Source organism: Bidens hawaiensis, unplaced genomic scaffold (genome assembly GCF_021521415.1).
Source record: "Bidens hawaiensis isolate Kalapana, Puna unplaced genomic scaffold, B.hawaiensis_p1.1 tig00008374_1, whole genome shotgun sequence".
In the NCBI taxonomy this organism is placed as follows: Eukaryota; Viridiplantae; Streptophyta; class Magnoliopsida; order Asterales; family Asteraceae; genus Bidens; species Bidens hawaiensis.
In genome coordinates this window covers 865,920-881,480 of record NW_027491592.1, presented here as the reverse complement: position 1 = coordinate 881,480, position 15,561 = coordinate 865,920, and the positions used below count along the sequence as shown (strand labels likewise).

At 38.2% G+C, this 15,561-nt stretch overlaps 2 long non-coding RNA genes across 2 annotated transcripts; both read left to right on the top strand.

Annotated features, from left to right (window-relative positions):
* The first annotated feature begins 1,035 nt into the window (after positions 1-1,035).
* Positions 1,036-1,872, top strand: LOC143637562 (uncharacterized). The gene is made up of 3 exons (XR_013154452.1): positions 1,036-1,095; positions 1,177-1,235; positions 1,814-1,872. It is a non-coding gene; the product is annotated as an uncharacterized LOC143637562 (long non-coding RNA).
* An 8,543-nt stretch (positions 1,873-10,415) lies between these two features.
* Positions 10,416-11,252, top strand: LOC143637561 (uncharacterized). The gene is made up of 3 exons (XR_013154451.1): positions 10,416-10,475; positions 10,557-10,615; positions 11,194-11,252. It is a non-coding gene; the product is annotated as an uncharacterized LOC143637561 (long non-coding RNA).
* The last annotated feature ends 4,309 nt before the right edge of the window (positions 11,253-15,561 follow it).

Sequence of the window (15,561 nt, the reverse complement as noted above, 5' to 3'; positions counted from 1 at the left end):
ACTTGTTTTCGCTCGAAATCTGAGTCTGGCCTCCTGTTTTTTTGCGCAGTAGTGTAAATAGTAGTGTAAATGTATTCATTTTTCATTCGAAATTTCATGAGTATTGTAAATTTACTCTTTTTCGCACGAAAATTTGAGCCTGACCTCCCTGTTTTTGTGTGCGGTAGTGTAAATGTATCCGTTTCTCGCCCGAAAATTTTATACGTAGTGTAAATTTACCCATTTTCGGCCGAAAATTCAACCCGTCCCCCTCGTTTATGATTTTTTAATACATTTTGAGTTCGGCCCCCTCGACGCTTGAGTCCAAGCTTCGCCACTGATCCAGACACTCCGGTGGCACTCGAAAGTTTACAAACAAGAACCACCTTTATTTACAATATTTAGCCTCTCATTTTTTAGGTTGTGGGTAGCGAGTGAAAATTTTTAGTATGTATGTCTATGGTTGAATGTGTCGGACATGCATATTTATTCGTGTGAAAGATAACAATTTTAATCCCGACATACTATAAATCAAGTCATCATCTTGGTCGTCTCATTTAACTTTCTCATGTGATCAGGGACGAATCTTCTTATGGGCCCATTTTTTTAAAAACAAAAAAGTCCAAATGATTTTTTTAAAATTAACAATAAGTCTACACTCCTAATATAATAACCCGAACTTTAGTATTATATAACAACAACAATAATAACAATAATAATAATAAAGATATAAACAAAAAGGGAGTTTTGGTTTTGAATGTCATCTGATCATGTTTCACTCACTCATCCTAATCGGCTGCTAACAAACCTCACGGAAATACCATATCACAACTCAAGTTCCTTTATCTAATTCGTTCAGTTATAAAACCCCCTAAACCCCATTAACGACTCTCAAACCCTACACATAGCTTCATCTCGTTTATGGCCAACCACCTTGAGTTGTTCGACGACGCCGTATTTACTCACCACCGCCTCCCTTCAACTCGTCCCCGGAGAACTGCAACTTCGCCGCTTCTTTGCCTGTCACCCTTAATTCAGACTCAGTCACGGACCAACAACTTCTTCGCGTTCGTTAGTACCGTTTTGTTATCCGATTGGTTCCGACTATCGGTGCAGGTTAGTAGATGAAACCATTCTCTGTTTCGGTAAAATAATTCCTTGAATTCGTACTTGTTTTGATGTCGGTAACATTGACAGCCATCACCACGCGTCGTTCGACACTCGCGCTAATCAGTTCTGTTCATTCGAGCATTAAGGTAAGGATTATTATTCCGTGTTCAGCGTCTAAGTTATATATAGATTCGGTACGATTGATTGATTTCAGCGACTAAGACGTAATCTGAAATTTATTTTGAAGAAAACAAATAAAGCTTCCTTATTTCGTTTTAATTCTGCTCGTGTTACGTGATTTGTGGCACACATGAAATTGAAGAATTGGTATAAAGTCTATAATCTAATATTGTTATTATGATACCAATATATATGAAGTTTAAATCATAAAAATTTAGTTAAACATGAATGAATGATTAAATAATTCAAGTCTTTCTTCTAATTTTGAAAACTCAACAAGGATTCTGATATGGCCATGGGTCACCCTCTGTTAAAGAGTTGAATTACTTGGATTTAAATATGTTGGTGGGAAATAGATTTTTCGCAATGCGTAATTCATTAAAACATATAGAACTTTTACTTTTGTGACAGTTATTAGATTAGGACATGTCTATACTAATCGTCATCAATCCAAAACATTAGTCGTTGGATAAATCACTAAACTGTCGAATCAATGTGAGTAACAAAATTTAGGTAATTTATTTGGTGCATAAATAAACTCTAGGTTCTTGTACGCGTTAAGGACGACTTGTTCAGTTTTCTTTGCTTGCTAAGTTAAGGTACGGATTCTGTTTTTCTTCACTCATAGTATATTATATGTCGTTACTTTGTAGTACGGATTTCCGTTACGCGTCGGTTATATTTTGAATTCAGTTATGTTATATTATATAATATATTTTTATAGCATGCAATAGATTATCTATTTTATACTCCTTATTGCATGTTCCGGTTTGAATATGCTTAGTTATATGATTTTAGTTTTTGTACTCTGTTACCCGAGCAAATTCTGACTTGTCGTTGGGGCGTCAACGAGATGGCACTTATCGTGACAGTGCGTAATCAAAGTTCACGGCGTCTCTGGCAGTACTCATGTAGTACCTTAGCCATTTAGAGGCGTATAGATCGATCTTAGCTCCGACTCCTGACTCCTGACTTCTGTTTGAGATGGAACAATGTGTGCACGCCACCCACACCGTCTCCTTGGTGCATGGACTAGCTAGCTGTGTACCCCTCTGTTTAGGCTCTGGGTGTTTCCGTATTACACGAACTATTTATTTTAACATCATCGTCGTGTATTTTAGTAATTATATTTTGTTTCGCTATATTTCTGGTCCGTTTTGATATGTGTATACGCATTTGGTTAAATTTGAGTATATTCAGATTACGTCCCGATCGTGTATCGGATTATGTTTCGCATCTAATTATAGTTCGGTCTAAAACGTGGTTTTATATCCGCAATAGTTTCAGTTTTATTTCAGTATGTGTTTTGTCTTATGTATGCCTTTACCTGTACTATTGTTCTCTCCGTTACTGGGCAATTTTTGGCTCAGCCGTATTTTCTTGTTTGTGTCTGTCTTATTTGCTAACAGGTAATTCGGGAAATCGGGGAGATCAGTGATGAGAGTAAAATGAAGCTCAAGAATAAGGACTTGATTTAATTTTCTTTTATTTAAGCATTTAATAAATTTGACTTAGAATTTCTTTCAGTGTTTTTAACTCTTTTGGTTGCCATGGGATTCTTTTCATTTCATTTAAATGGTTTTTGTTTGGTCTAGGATATCTGTAATTGTGACACGTTAGCCTGCTCCGGGTTGGGGTGTTACAGTTATGGTATCAGAGCCCAGGCTCTTTCTTGTAGAAAACTTAAACGAAAATAATTAAAAATGTGAGTTAATGGGTAGACGTCGAGTTAGGATTTTCCTTTTCGTTTTCCGCGTATTCTGTAAATCCTTATCGTTCAATTCATACGTTATCTTACTTTCAGATGCCTCCTAGAAGACGTGTTAACCGCCAAAACGGGAATGATGCTGGAAACGACCCACCTCTTGTGACCCTTGTCGCTAACGCCGTCAATGCGGCTATTGCTGCGGCAGTCCCTAACATCATACAACAGTTGCAGCAGAACAATGTCGGTGGCAACAATGTCGGTGGTAACAACGCCGGTGGCAACAACGCCAGTGGAAACAATGCTGGAGGCAACAATCCTCCTGTTGGTATTCATGTCTGGCTTGAGCGTTTTCAAAAGCAAAAGCCAAAATCCTTTAGTACTGCTAGTTCTCCAGTAGAAGCTGAAAACTGGATCGCGCACATCGAGAAACTGTTTGAAGTGCTGGGTGTTGAAGATGTGTTTAAGGTTCGATTAGCTACTTACAAGCTCGAAGATGACGCTCACAGATGGTGGAAGACACTGAAAGCTGCCCGTGGTGGAGACAATTATGCTGCTACACTTCCTTGGAATGAATTCCGTACTTTGTTTTACCAACAGTATTTCACTGATGCTGATCGCAGTGAATATTTGAGAGAATATTCTTCAATTATTCAGGCTAATGATGAGCCCATCGTTGAGTTTAAAAATCGTTTCAGTCGATTGGTTAGTTTTCTTGGCCCAACTGTAGGCACGCAAGAACAACAGACCAACCATTTCAAGTGGGCCATTTGTGACCGAGATAGGAAGTTTATCTTGAACCTCCGTTTTAATGACATAAATGGGATAGTTGATGCGGTTAAGAACCTTAATAATGATAAGAAACACCGCCAGAAGTCTTTTGATGAAAGTCGTAAGCGGCCAAGAGAAAATAATCAGGGTCAATCTTCTTCTCAGGTTGGAACTGAACAGTCCCTTGTACCCCGAGACCGTAGACAGCGTACTGATAGGAATTTCAACAATCAGCCATGAAATGGGGGAAATCAAAATCAGAATCATAGGCCCGCACAGAATAATATGCAACAACATCATAACCCCACCAGAGCTCAACCACTTAATCAACAAAACCGAAATACTCCTCTGTGTGGCACGTGTGGGAAACGTCATGGAGGTGCTTGTCGTCGAGCTGAAGGTCGTTGTTTTAGATGCGGAGATGCAGGACACATGATCAGAGACTGCCCTCAGCGGGACCCTAGGGCTAATACTAGGGAAGATGCTAGATCTGCTGCAGGAGGACGAGTTTTTACACTTACAGCTAATGATGCAGCTAATGCCCCTGGTATGGTTTCCGGTAATTTACAAATTGGTGATCGTGATACGTATGTTTTATTTGATACTGGTGCGACACATTCTGTGGTATCACTCTTATTTGCTAAATATTTAATGACTATGCCTACTGCCTTAGAGTAACCTTTAGTGATATCTACTCCTCTGAGAGACACCACTGTTATCTCTCACGTTTATAATGAGTGTCCAATCCGAATCAATTCAGTTATCCGTGCCGCAGACTTGTATCCTATGCATATGAGCGACTTTGATGTTATTCTGGGTATGGACTGGTTATCGCAACATAATGTTACGATCGAATGTCAGACTCGTCGTGTTTTATTTGGAAATCCTCAGTGTCCCGAAATTATCTATCAGGGGACCCAGCCTCGAAAATCTTTAAAAATTATTTCTGCGCTTAAGGCTCATAAGTTTCTATCGCACGGTTGTGCGGGATTTCTTGCTTCGGTTAAAGCTACATCTTCTAATGAACCCAAAATCTCTGATTATCTTACTGTTTGTGATTTTCCGGACGTTTTTCCTAAAGAATTGCCTGGACTTCCACCAGATCGCGAGGTAGAGTTTACTATTGATCTTGACCCTGGTGCCGAGCCGATTTCTAAGGCACCCTATCGTATGGTGTAACATCCTAAAATTTTAATGATGAATAAAGGAAGTTATGTTTAGTGATTTCGCGTAATTAATTAATATCGGGTAAGGAGCGGGTCTTGGACTTGGATTAATTGAGAGGGGTTAAATGAGAATGGGATTTCAGGGATATAAATACCCCCAAAATCCCAAAATATCTTCATTTTTCACCAAACTCCCTAACACTCCAAAAACACACACATACCACACTAACTTCGCCGCCGGACCGAAGGCAGATCCGGGCAGATCCGGCAGACCCGAGTGAGAGAGAGAGAGAGAGCGATTAGTGGTGATAAGCAAGTAAACGAGATCCAAACAAGCCCAAAAAGGTATGATTCTTGATCTTTGAAGTTTAAAGATCCAAGCTTTTTAGTGTATAAACGACCAAAAATGGTCGGGTAGCGTAGTGGGTGATATTGAACCATAGCAAGGGTGTTAAAATCGCTCGAAATGCCGATCAGAAACTAAAACAGCGGCTGCCTGGGCAACTTCGCCTTCATCTGGGCAACTTCGCCTTCAAAGCGACGAACTTCGCCTGCAAGCTAAGTTCGCCTGATGAACTTCGCCTGCAAGCTAAGTTCGCCTGATGGCAACTTCGCTGTAAAGTTAAGTTCGCCTAACTAGTAACTTCGCCTGAGGCCAAGTTCGCCTGATGACAACTTCGCCTGAAGCCAAGTTCGCCTGATGGAAACTTCGCTGTAAAGCTAAGTTCGCCTAGCTGGTAACTTCGCCTAAAGCTAAGTTCGCCTAAGGTTAACTTCGCCTAAAGTCAAGTTCGATTAGAAAATAAATTAAAAATCTAATGAAAAATGTGTTAAGACAGTTAATGGAAATAAAATTTTTCCAAACTGACCTGGCAGCTCGACCCCAGCCAGGGGCTCTGCCCCTTGGACCCTGCTAGGGGCTGCCGCCCCTAGACCCCGCTGCCAGGGGCGCTGCCCCCGGACCCCCGTTCGTTGTGGGTAGTAATTAAGACTAAAAAGATGTTATAAGTAGTGATAGTTAAATTGATATGTATACTTGTTATACAGTCAGCCGTGCACAACTGAAGAAAGGGATTACGATCAACGGAGAACGTAACCGTGTTCAGGTGAGTTTCTAGCCCCATTTATGTGTTACGTTTTCGGGGCTGTGTGCATACTCAATATATTTGTTAATACACTTATCCTAAGAGATAAGTGTATGCCTTATGTGGATAATGTGAAATGTATGAATGATTGCTTGATAGTACGTGAACGATCTTCGGATATTGCACGTACTGTCAGGTTGTAACGCTATGTATAAGGTAAGTATGTTATGTATGTTTATGTGTATGAACATGATATAGATAATAGAAGAAATAAATGATAATGTATGGTTACGAAAAGGGTACCGAGCCCTACTAATACTCGAGGTATGATGTATGGTTGTATGGTAACGAAGAGGGAATCGAACCCTTCTAATATTCGAAAACTAGGGACCAGACCCTTATAATATCTGTGATGATATGGACCAGACCCTTATAATATCTGTGATGTTAGGGAATCGAACCCTTCTAATATTCGAAAACTAGGGACCAGACCCTTATAATATCTGTGATGATAGGGACCAGACCCTTATAATATCTGTGATGTTAGGGAATCGAACCCTTCTAATATTCGAAAACTAGGGACCAGACCCTTATAATATCTGTGAGGTTATAGGGCGAAAGGCTCTTTAAAAAGTATGATTATGTATGTAAAGAAAGTATGAAAGTAAAAATGAAAGTAAAAGCACTTAGGTGTATATGAAAGAAAGTTAAGAGATTAAGTATGAAGCGTAAGAATGTATTGTATGATTATGAGATTAACTAGAACTCACTCAGCGTAGCTGACTTTTAGTATGCACGCAGGTGAGTAGGATGAGGCAGCTCGCTTGAGGAGACACATGGCACTGAACTAGAATCTGGCATCTGAAGACTTATGATGTTTTAATTTAATGCTTTAATGTTGAAAGACAAAGGATGTTTTGAGACAAGTTATGATTTATGTAAAGTTTTATGAAAGTTTTATATTCCGCGTAAATGTTTTAATTAACTCTGATATTTAGAACTGTGTTTATGAGTAAATCCAACACGAAAGTAGGGCTACCGGTAACAGGGCCTTACATATGGCACCTTTGGAGCTTAAGGAGCTCAAAGAGCAGCTACAAGAATTATTGGAACTGGGTTTTATTAGACCGAGTGTCTCTCCTTGTGGCGCACCGGTCTTATTCGTGAAGAAGAAGGATGGTTCATTAAGACTCTGTATTGACTATCGGGAGTTGAATAAAATCACCATTCGAAATCGTTATCCCTTGCCTCGTATCGATGATCTATTCGACCAGCTTCAAGGCGCCAAATGTTTTTCTAAGATTGATTTGAGATCTGGTTACCATCAGCTTAAGATCAAAGATTCAGATGTTTCTAAGTCAGCTTTTCGTACTCGTTATGGCCATTATGAATTCTTGGTGATGCCGTTTGGGTTAACCAATGCCCCGGCCGTTTTCATGGACTTGATGAACCGAGTTTTTCGAGAATTTCTTGATAAGTTCGTGATAGTCTTCATCGACGATATTCTAATTTATTCTAAAAGTAAAGCGGAACATGAGGATCATCTTCGTATCGTACTCGAGATTTTACGTAAAAAGAAGCTTTATGCAAAATTCTCAAAATGCGAGTTCTGGCTAAGCAAGGTAGCGTTTTTGGGTCACGTTGTGTCGGCCGAAGGCATTACAATGGACCCGGCTAAAATCGAGGCAGTCACTAATTGGCCTAGACCTACCTCAGTCTCAGAAGTCCGTAGTTTTCTCGGCCTTGCCGGTTATTATCGCCGATTTGTTGAAGGTTTTTCCGCCATCGCCCTACCCCTCACGCAACTGTTAAGGAAAGGGGTTAAGTTCTCCTGGAATGATGATCGAGAGAAAAGTTTTGAAGAACTAAAGAAGCGATTGGTTTCTAATCCGATTCTTACACTTCCTTCAGGCACGGGTGGATACCAAATTTATAGTGATGCTTCTAAGAAAGGTCTCGGCTGCGTTTTAATGCAGCATGGTAAAGTCATTGCATACGCCTCACGACAGTTGAAACCTTACGAGGTTAACTATCCGACGCATGACCTCGAACTCGCTGCAGTTATTTTCGCGTTGAAAATCTGGCGCCATTATCTTTATGGAGAGACTTGCGATATTTTCACTGATCATAAGAGCTTGAAATATATCTTCACTCAGAAGGAACTGAATATGAGGCAGAGACGTTGGTTAGAACTTCTAAAAGATTAAGACGCTATCATACAGTATCATCCGGGGAAGGCAAACGTTGTAGCCGATGCTCTTAGTCGGAAGAGTTCCGGAACGATAAATTCTTTTCAGCTGCAACCTCATATCCTCAATGATCTGGATAGATTGGGTATTGGTCTCCATTTTGGTGATACCAATGGATATCTAGCCAGATTTCAGATTGAGCCTGATCTAATTTCTCGAATCAAGAGTGCGCAATATGAAGACGGAGAAATTTGGGCAATTATACAGAATTTGGAGGTTGGTAAACAGTCAGAATTCAGAGAAGACGAGCATGGCGTAGTTTGGTGTGGGAAACGGTTATGTGTTTCTAGCGATTCCACCCTACGGGAGTCGTTGTTAGCCGAGGCTCACAGTTCACCGTTCTCAATCCACCCCGGATCCACAAAGATGTATCGGGATCTTCGTCAACATTTTTGGTGGAGCGGTATGAAAGAGGACGTGGCCAGTTATGTCAGCAGATGCCTTACTTGTCAGCAAGTTAAAACTGAGCATCAAAGAGCTGGGGGTTTACTTTAGAAACTTGACATTCCGGAATGGAAGTGGGATGATATCTCAATGGATTTTATTACCGGACTACCTAAAACGTTCAAAAGAAATGATGCTATTTGGGTTGTAGTCGATCGTTTGTCAAAATCGGCTCACTTTCTTCCGATTCAAAAAGGATTATCAGTCAGTAAGTTATCCGATATTTTTACTCGAGAGATTGTGAGACTCCATGGCACCCCCGTCTCTATTGTTTGTGATCGAGACCCACGTTTCACTTCGCGTTTTTGGAAGGGGTTGCTGGCCGCATGGGGTACTAGATTGAGATTCAGTACCGCGTTTCATCCTCAGACTGACGGTCAATCAGAACGTACCATTCAGACACTCGAAGATATGCTTCGAGCATGTGCTTTAGAGTGGAGTGGAAACTGGGACGAGTATTTAAGTCTGGTTGAGTTTGCCTACAATAATAGTTGGCAAGCTAGCATCGGTATGGCGCCATTCGAGCTTTTATATTGTCGTAAGTGTAGAGCCCCTAATTGTTGGGATGAGGTTGGTGAGAAAATTATTGAAGGGCCCGAGTTGGTACAAATTACAAATGAGAAAGTTACCATTGCTCGTGAGAAGCTAAAAGAGGCTCAGAGTCGACCGAAGAGCTATGCAGACCGACATCGTCGAGCTTTGGAATTTAATGTTGGTGATCGGGTATTCTTGCGAGTTTCACCTTGTAGAGGCGTTCAACGTTTTGGAATCAAGGGAAAACTTAGCCCAAGATTCATCGGACCGTTTGAAATTCTTGAAAGAGTTGGCGAAGTCTCTTATCGTTTGGCTTTACCACCTCAGTTATCTCATGTGCATAAGGTCTTTCACGTATCTCTTCTTAGGGGGTATAATTATCACCCGTTACATGTTGTTACCTATCCGCTCCATCAGATTTGCGAGGATTTATCTGTTGAAAAAGAACCGGAAGCTATTCTTGATCGTCAAGAACGCATTATGCGCAAGAAAACTATTCCGTTCGTTAAGATTCTTTGGAAGAACCATTCTGAACGAGAAGCTACATGGGAAATGGAGGATACAATTCGTTCCCAATATCCGTATTTATTTCCGTTTTAGCCCTTGGTGATTTCAGTTTGGATGGTTTTGATTTCATATGAATTCTGTTTTATATGTCCTAATATTTGTTTCCAAGACTTCGCAATTGTCATGTCTGAATTTATGAACGTTTAAGTTTGTTTCGTTTCCGTTATATCCGAAAGTATGTGTCCATGTCTTACAATTTCGTGGACGAAATTTTTTTTAAGGGAGTATAATTATAATAACCCGAACTTTAGTATTATATAACAACAACAACAACAATAACAATAATAATAATAAAGATATAAACAAAAAGGGAGTTTTGGTTTTGAATGTCATCTGATCATGTTTCACTCACTCATCCTAATCGGCTGCTAACAAACCTCACGGAAATACCATATCACAACTCACGTTCCTTTATCTAATTCGTTCAGTTATAAAACCCCCTAAACCCCATTAACGACTCTCAAACCCTACACATAGCTTCATCTCGTTTATGGCCAACCACCTTGAGTTGTTCGACGACGCCGTATTTACTCACCACCGCCTCCCTTCAACTCGTCCCCGGAGAACTGCAACTTCGCCGCTTCTTTGCCTGTCACCCTTAATTCAGACTCAGTCACGGACCAACAACTTCTTCGCGTTCGTTAGTACCGTTTTGTTATCCGATTGGTTCCGACTATCGGTGCAGGTTAGTAGATGAAACCATTCTCTGTTTCGGTAAAATAATTCCTTGAATTCGTACTTGTTTTGATGTCGGTAACATTGACAGCCATCACCACGCGTCGTTCGACACTCGCGCTAATCAGTTCTGTTCATTCGAGCATTAAGGTAAGGATTATTATTCCGTGTTCAGCGTCTAAGTTATATATAGATTCGGTACGATTGATTGATTTCAGCGACTAAGACGTAATCTGAAATTTATTTTGAAGAAAACAAATAAAGCTTCCTTATTTCGTTTTAATTCTGCTCGTGTTACGTGATTTGTGGCACACATGAAATTGAAGAATTGGTATAAAGTCTATAATCTAATATTGTTATTATGATACCAATATATATGAAGTTTAAATCATAAAAATTTAGTTAAACATGAATGAATGATTAAATAATTCAAGTCTTTCTTCTAATTTTGAAAACTCAACAAGGATTCTGATATGGCCATGGGTCACCCTCTGTTAAAGAGTTGAATTACTTGGATTTAAATATGTTGGTGGGAAATAGATTTTTCGCAATGCGTAATTCATTAAAACATATAGAACTTTTACTTTTGTGACAGTTATTAGATTAGGACATGTCTATACTAATCGTCATCAATCCAAAACATTAGTCGTTGGATAAATCACTAAACTGTCGAATCAATGTGAGTAACAAAATTTAGGTAATTTATTTGGTGCATAAATAAACTCTAGGTTCTTGTACGCGTTAAGGACGACTTGTTCAGTTTTCTTTGCTTGCTAAGTTAAGGTACGGATTCTGTTTTTCTTCACTCATAGTATATTATATGTCGTTACTTTGTAGTACGGATTTCCGTTACGCGTCGGTTATATTTTGAATTCAGTTATGTTATATTATATAATATATTTTTATAGCATGCAATAGATTATCTATTTTATACTCCTTATTGCATGTTCCGGTTTGAATATGCTTAGTTATATTTTGGCGATTTAGCAAGCCAAAAAGCCATACATATAAATTGTCGTCCATCCGCCTTGTAGTTTTGCTGTTTGCGTCATCTCTACTATGAATCGAACCAAATCAATGTCATAACGAACCAAACTTAACCCGACTGATTCTCGCAGTGTCGCCATTGCAAGGCGTGTTTATTTCACAACTAATATTAAATCAATAAGAGTTTTACAAACAACATAAAGTCAAACTTCCATTAATAAGTTGCATAAAATTTACTTTGCTTTTAGAGCAACACACCACTCTTTAAGCATGAAACACAATCAATGCAACATTATATGCATGAACAAAGTACAACTACTTCACGAAGTACGCACGTTAGCACATGTTTTTAAATAACTTAATAACCACATTCAAAAACATTTATTTTAGCCATTCTGATCCTCATTGTATAACTATTTAATGCATAAGGTATAACTCCTACCTAGCCCTTTTGCACATAAAGTACAACTACTTGATGCACAACATACAAGTGCTACCTAGCCCAAACAAAAGGAATTTTTACACAAAAAGTAGTTAGGATACCTTTTTCCATTTATTTTCATCTTTGTACTTAGATATGATCACCATTCACCATCAACCAAATTCATATCACTACCTAAAATTATTATTATATATTCATTTCCTTCTACTATCTAAAGATGGAGTCAGTAGGTCCACTCTTGAGGTAGAAGCATCTCCGGGTTGTTCGGCGCCTCCATAAAGCCACCGTTGATGTCACTTTGCCGCCTTTGAAAACCAGAGATCATGGCTTTCCTCCGGCTCATCAGCATTTCTGCAAATAATAATTCCTTTTAACAAAAATGTGAAGTGATGGATACAATTAAGGAGTGTATAAACAAATCAAGTGGCTCGTGAGATCAACCCGTTAAAGGCTCCATTCGAGTCACGCTTAAATGAACTCTAGCCCGAGCTCGAAAATAAGCTTGTTTAATAAACGAGCCCAAGCCTAAACATTATTTAACGAGCTCGAGCCAGCCTGTGAGCATAAACGAGCCTATTATAGTATTATTTATACAAGTTGCATTTAGTATATTCAATATATATTTTGTAAAAACATAATTATTATGTATAAAATTATAATAAAAGTAACTATATAAAATATATTATTTGGATTGAGTTTAAAAGCAACTTATTGGTTGATTGGTTTTTCAAAAAGCAAAAGTGTTTGATAATCACAAAAATATTTCTTATTTTAGCCTTTTGAAATAGTTAAAAAACTGTATTCTAAAAAGCCAAAAATTCCAACTTTTCAAAATAACCTTTTGAAAAAGCTAATAAGTCAACAAGTTGTTTTGAAACTCAACCGAAACATGCTAAAAGAATTATAACTAAAATATATATAGAAAAATCATTATAAATGTATATAAATCCATTATTATTAATTAATAAACGAGTCGAGCCCAGCCGAGCTAGAGCTTAAAAAACTACTCACTAGCCAAACTCAAGCTTTAGAAATAGAGTATCAACCATGTCGGGTTCGACTGGTTTACACGCTTACAATGAGGGAAGATAACAATTACCATAGTGTGAGACGAAGCTGGTATTGATTTGAGACTGAATTTGAGGTGGTGCAATGGAAGTATATTGAATCACCCTAGCTGGCATATTAGCAGGCGTACAACCTGTAACCAACATATGTTAACCAGACAACTGATTATTATTATTATTTGAAACAAAAAATACGGGTGGTTTGACTGCAATGTCTGACGGAAAGCCACATAAGACAAACATACCTTGTCGCTTTCGAGATTCAGGTGGATTACTACTAGTACAGTATCTCCGGGGTAAAAAGACACCAGTGCCCCTCTTCGCCGCCGTACCACCGCCGTGATTTTGTTGCTGACGTGGCGGAGGCCATGCAGCGACACATCTGCTCCGGCTAAAATGCTGCTGCCGGAATAACTCTTCGCCGTCGTACCTCCGCCGCCATGGAAAGCCTCCGGTTAAACCTCCGTGGCTGTTGCTAATACTTGTCTTCATATTTGTTCGTGAAACTTGGCCTGCTGCAGTGTAGATCAGATTCCATGCATCTTCATTGCTTTCCGGCGAACCGGAGAAAACCGGGTTTTCCTAATTTCCAAAACAAAAAAAAAAATAAAAAGATATTTTAAAAAAATATATATATCTTAGAAAATTTTATTGCTGTTAAAAAATTAAAAGTATACTATTGTAAAACCCGAAAATCATTAAACAATTTTTTTAAAACAACAGCCATATTATATAAAAATATCTAGTAAAAACTAGACATGACGATACACGGGGGCTATAAAATGGAGGAACACCTCACTGGGCGATAAGGGGGAGTGTCGTTTGTCACCGGCCAATGGTTTAAAGAATATTATTATTATATTTTTTTTGTGTGCACATATATTGAGTTAGAACATTACTACACCCATAAAACAAAAACTCATTTTTTCTGACTAGACATCACATTACGTGCAAATAGTTTCATTTTGTAGCCCCTCCGCTACACGTAAACTCATAGAAAACCATAACAAAAGAAATAACTACACATAGACGGACTAAACAAATGACAACAACAACAAAAAAGAATTTAGATACTACAATACACCGAAACAAGACTCATGAAAAAACCCAAACAAAAACCACATAAAGAAGGTGCGCGTTAAAGAAAATGATAAGTTAAAAACCTTGAAATTAAAAAGGGGTTGTTGCAGAGAGACAGATCGAGAGAACCGGCGAGTTAATCCGGTGGCATAATCTTCATGGGGTGAACTGAACAGGTTTTCTTTGTCCATGAGGAGGTGGTGGTGGTGGTGGTCGGAGGAGGAGGAGAAACCGTGGGACATGGGTGGTAGAAAGTGGCGGAGTGAAATGGATTCTGGAGAAAGAAGAGAAGATATCATAAAGAGGGAGGGTCCCACTGAAAGATTAAAGAGAGTGGAGAGAACGTTGAATAGACAGCTTTTTTATCATTTTTTGAAATACAAGTATTTGAGTGAATATAGTTTTGGCTGTATGTATTTACTAAAATACTTTTATTTGGTTGTATTCTAGACAGGCAATACTTGAAGTTGTCTACCAATTTTATAAAAGTTTATTTTTGAATTGTAATGGTACTTCGAATTTCTAATTTAAAATACGTGATAAAAAGATATGGTACCCATATTCTAACTTTTCTAACTTGGATCTTGCTGCGACCCGCTACTCTTATATGGGTTCGTGATCAATTAATGGCAATACACTAATATCACGTTATTTGAAAGTATCCATTTTATATGATGACTAATTTGGTACCATGATTATGGACTGTCTAGGCGTCATATAACATCTTATGAATACTTGTCAGATTTGTGGTCTGTTTAGTATGAAATAATTGAATGGATGAATGAATGAAATTGATAAGAGAATGAAATAAACAACGAAATAAAACTGTATGGATCGTTGTTATTCTATTGTCCTTTAAATGGTTATTTCATGTATGTATACTAGAATTTGAATAATAATTATATTAGAAGTTTAAAAGATGGTGACTGGTGAGGGGTTTGCTCCAAGCAACAAGGCAAATTGCCGTGACAATGGGAAACATTTGTACGAGTGTCTAACCTTAATTGCCATGTGGCATAGGTATGTGTGATTATACATTTATACTTACACTATGTATTAATAAAACTAATTCCCTGATTTTTGGCTTTAAGCACAAACAAATGAATAAAATTATCGGACTGCTAATGTTAATAATTATAGTACCGATTGTGTAACGGAACTTTAGCTTGTATTGCACACTTCAAAACAAATTCCCTGATTTTTGTCCCTGCTTTACATGGTACAAGACTTTACCATTTTTAAAATTTTTTATTATATATAATTTATTTGATTTAGTTTTAATCACCAAAAGAATGGCAATGCATCCTCTTAAAAAAACTAATTGTCTGTAATTGTATACATTTCACGCTTTTAATAACATTTTAATCATATAAACTTTACAATTTTAACCAAAAGAAAGTTATGCTATTTATACGTAGTGGTGTTCAAGAAATACATATCGAGGCAAGACTAACTCAGCTCAAAATTAGTATCAATATGAGCCCAACTGGCACGATTCGATATATTACAATCCAACCAAA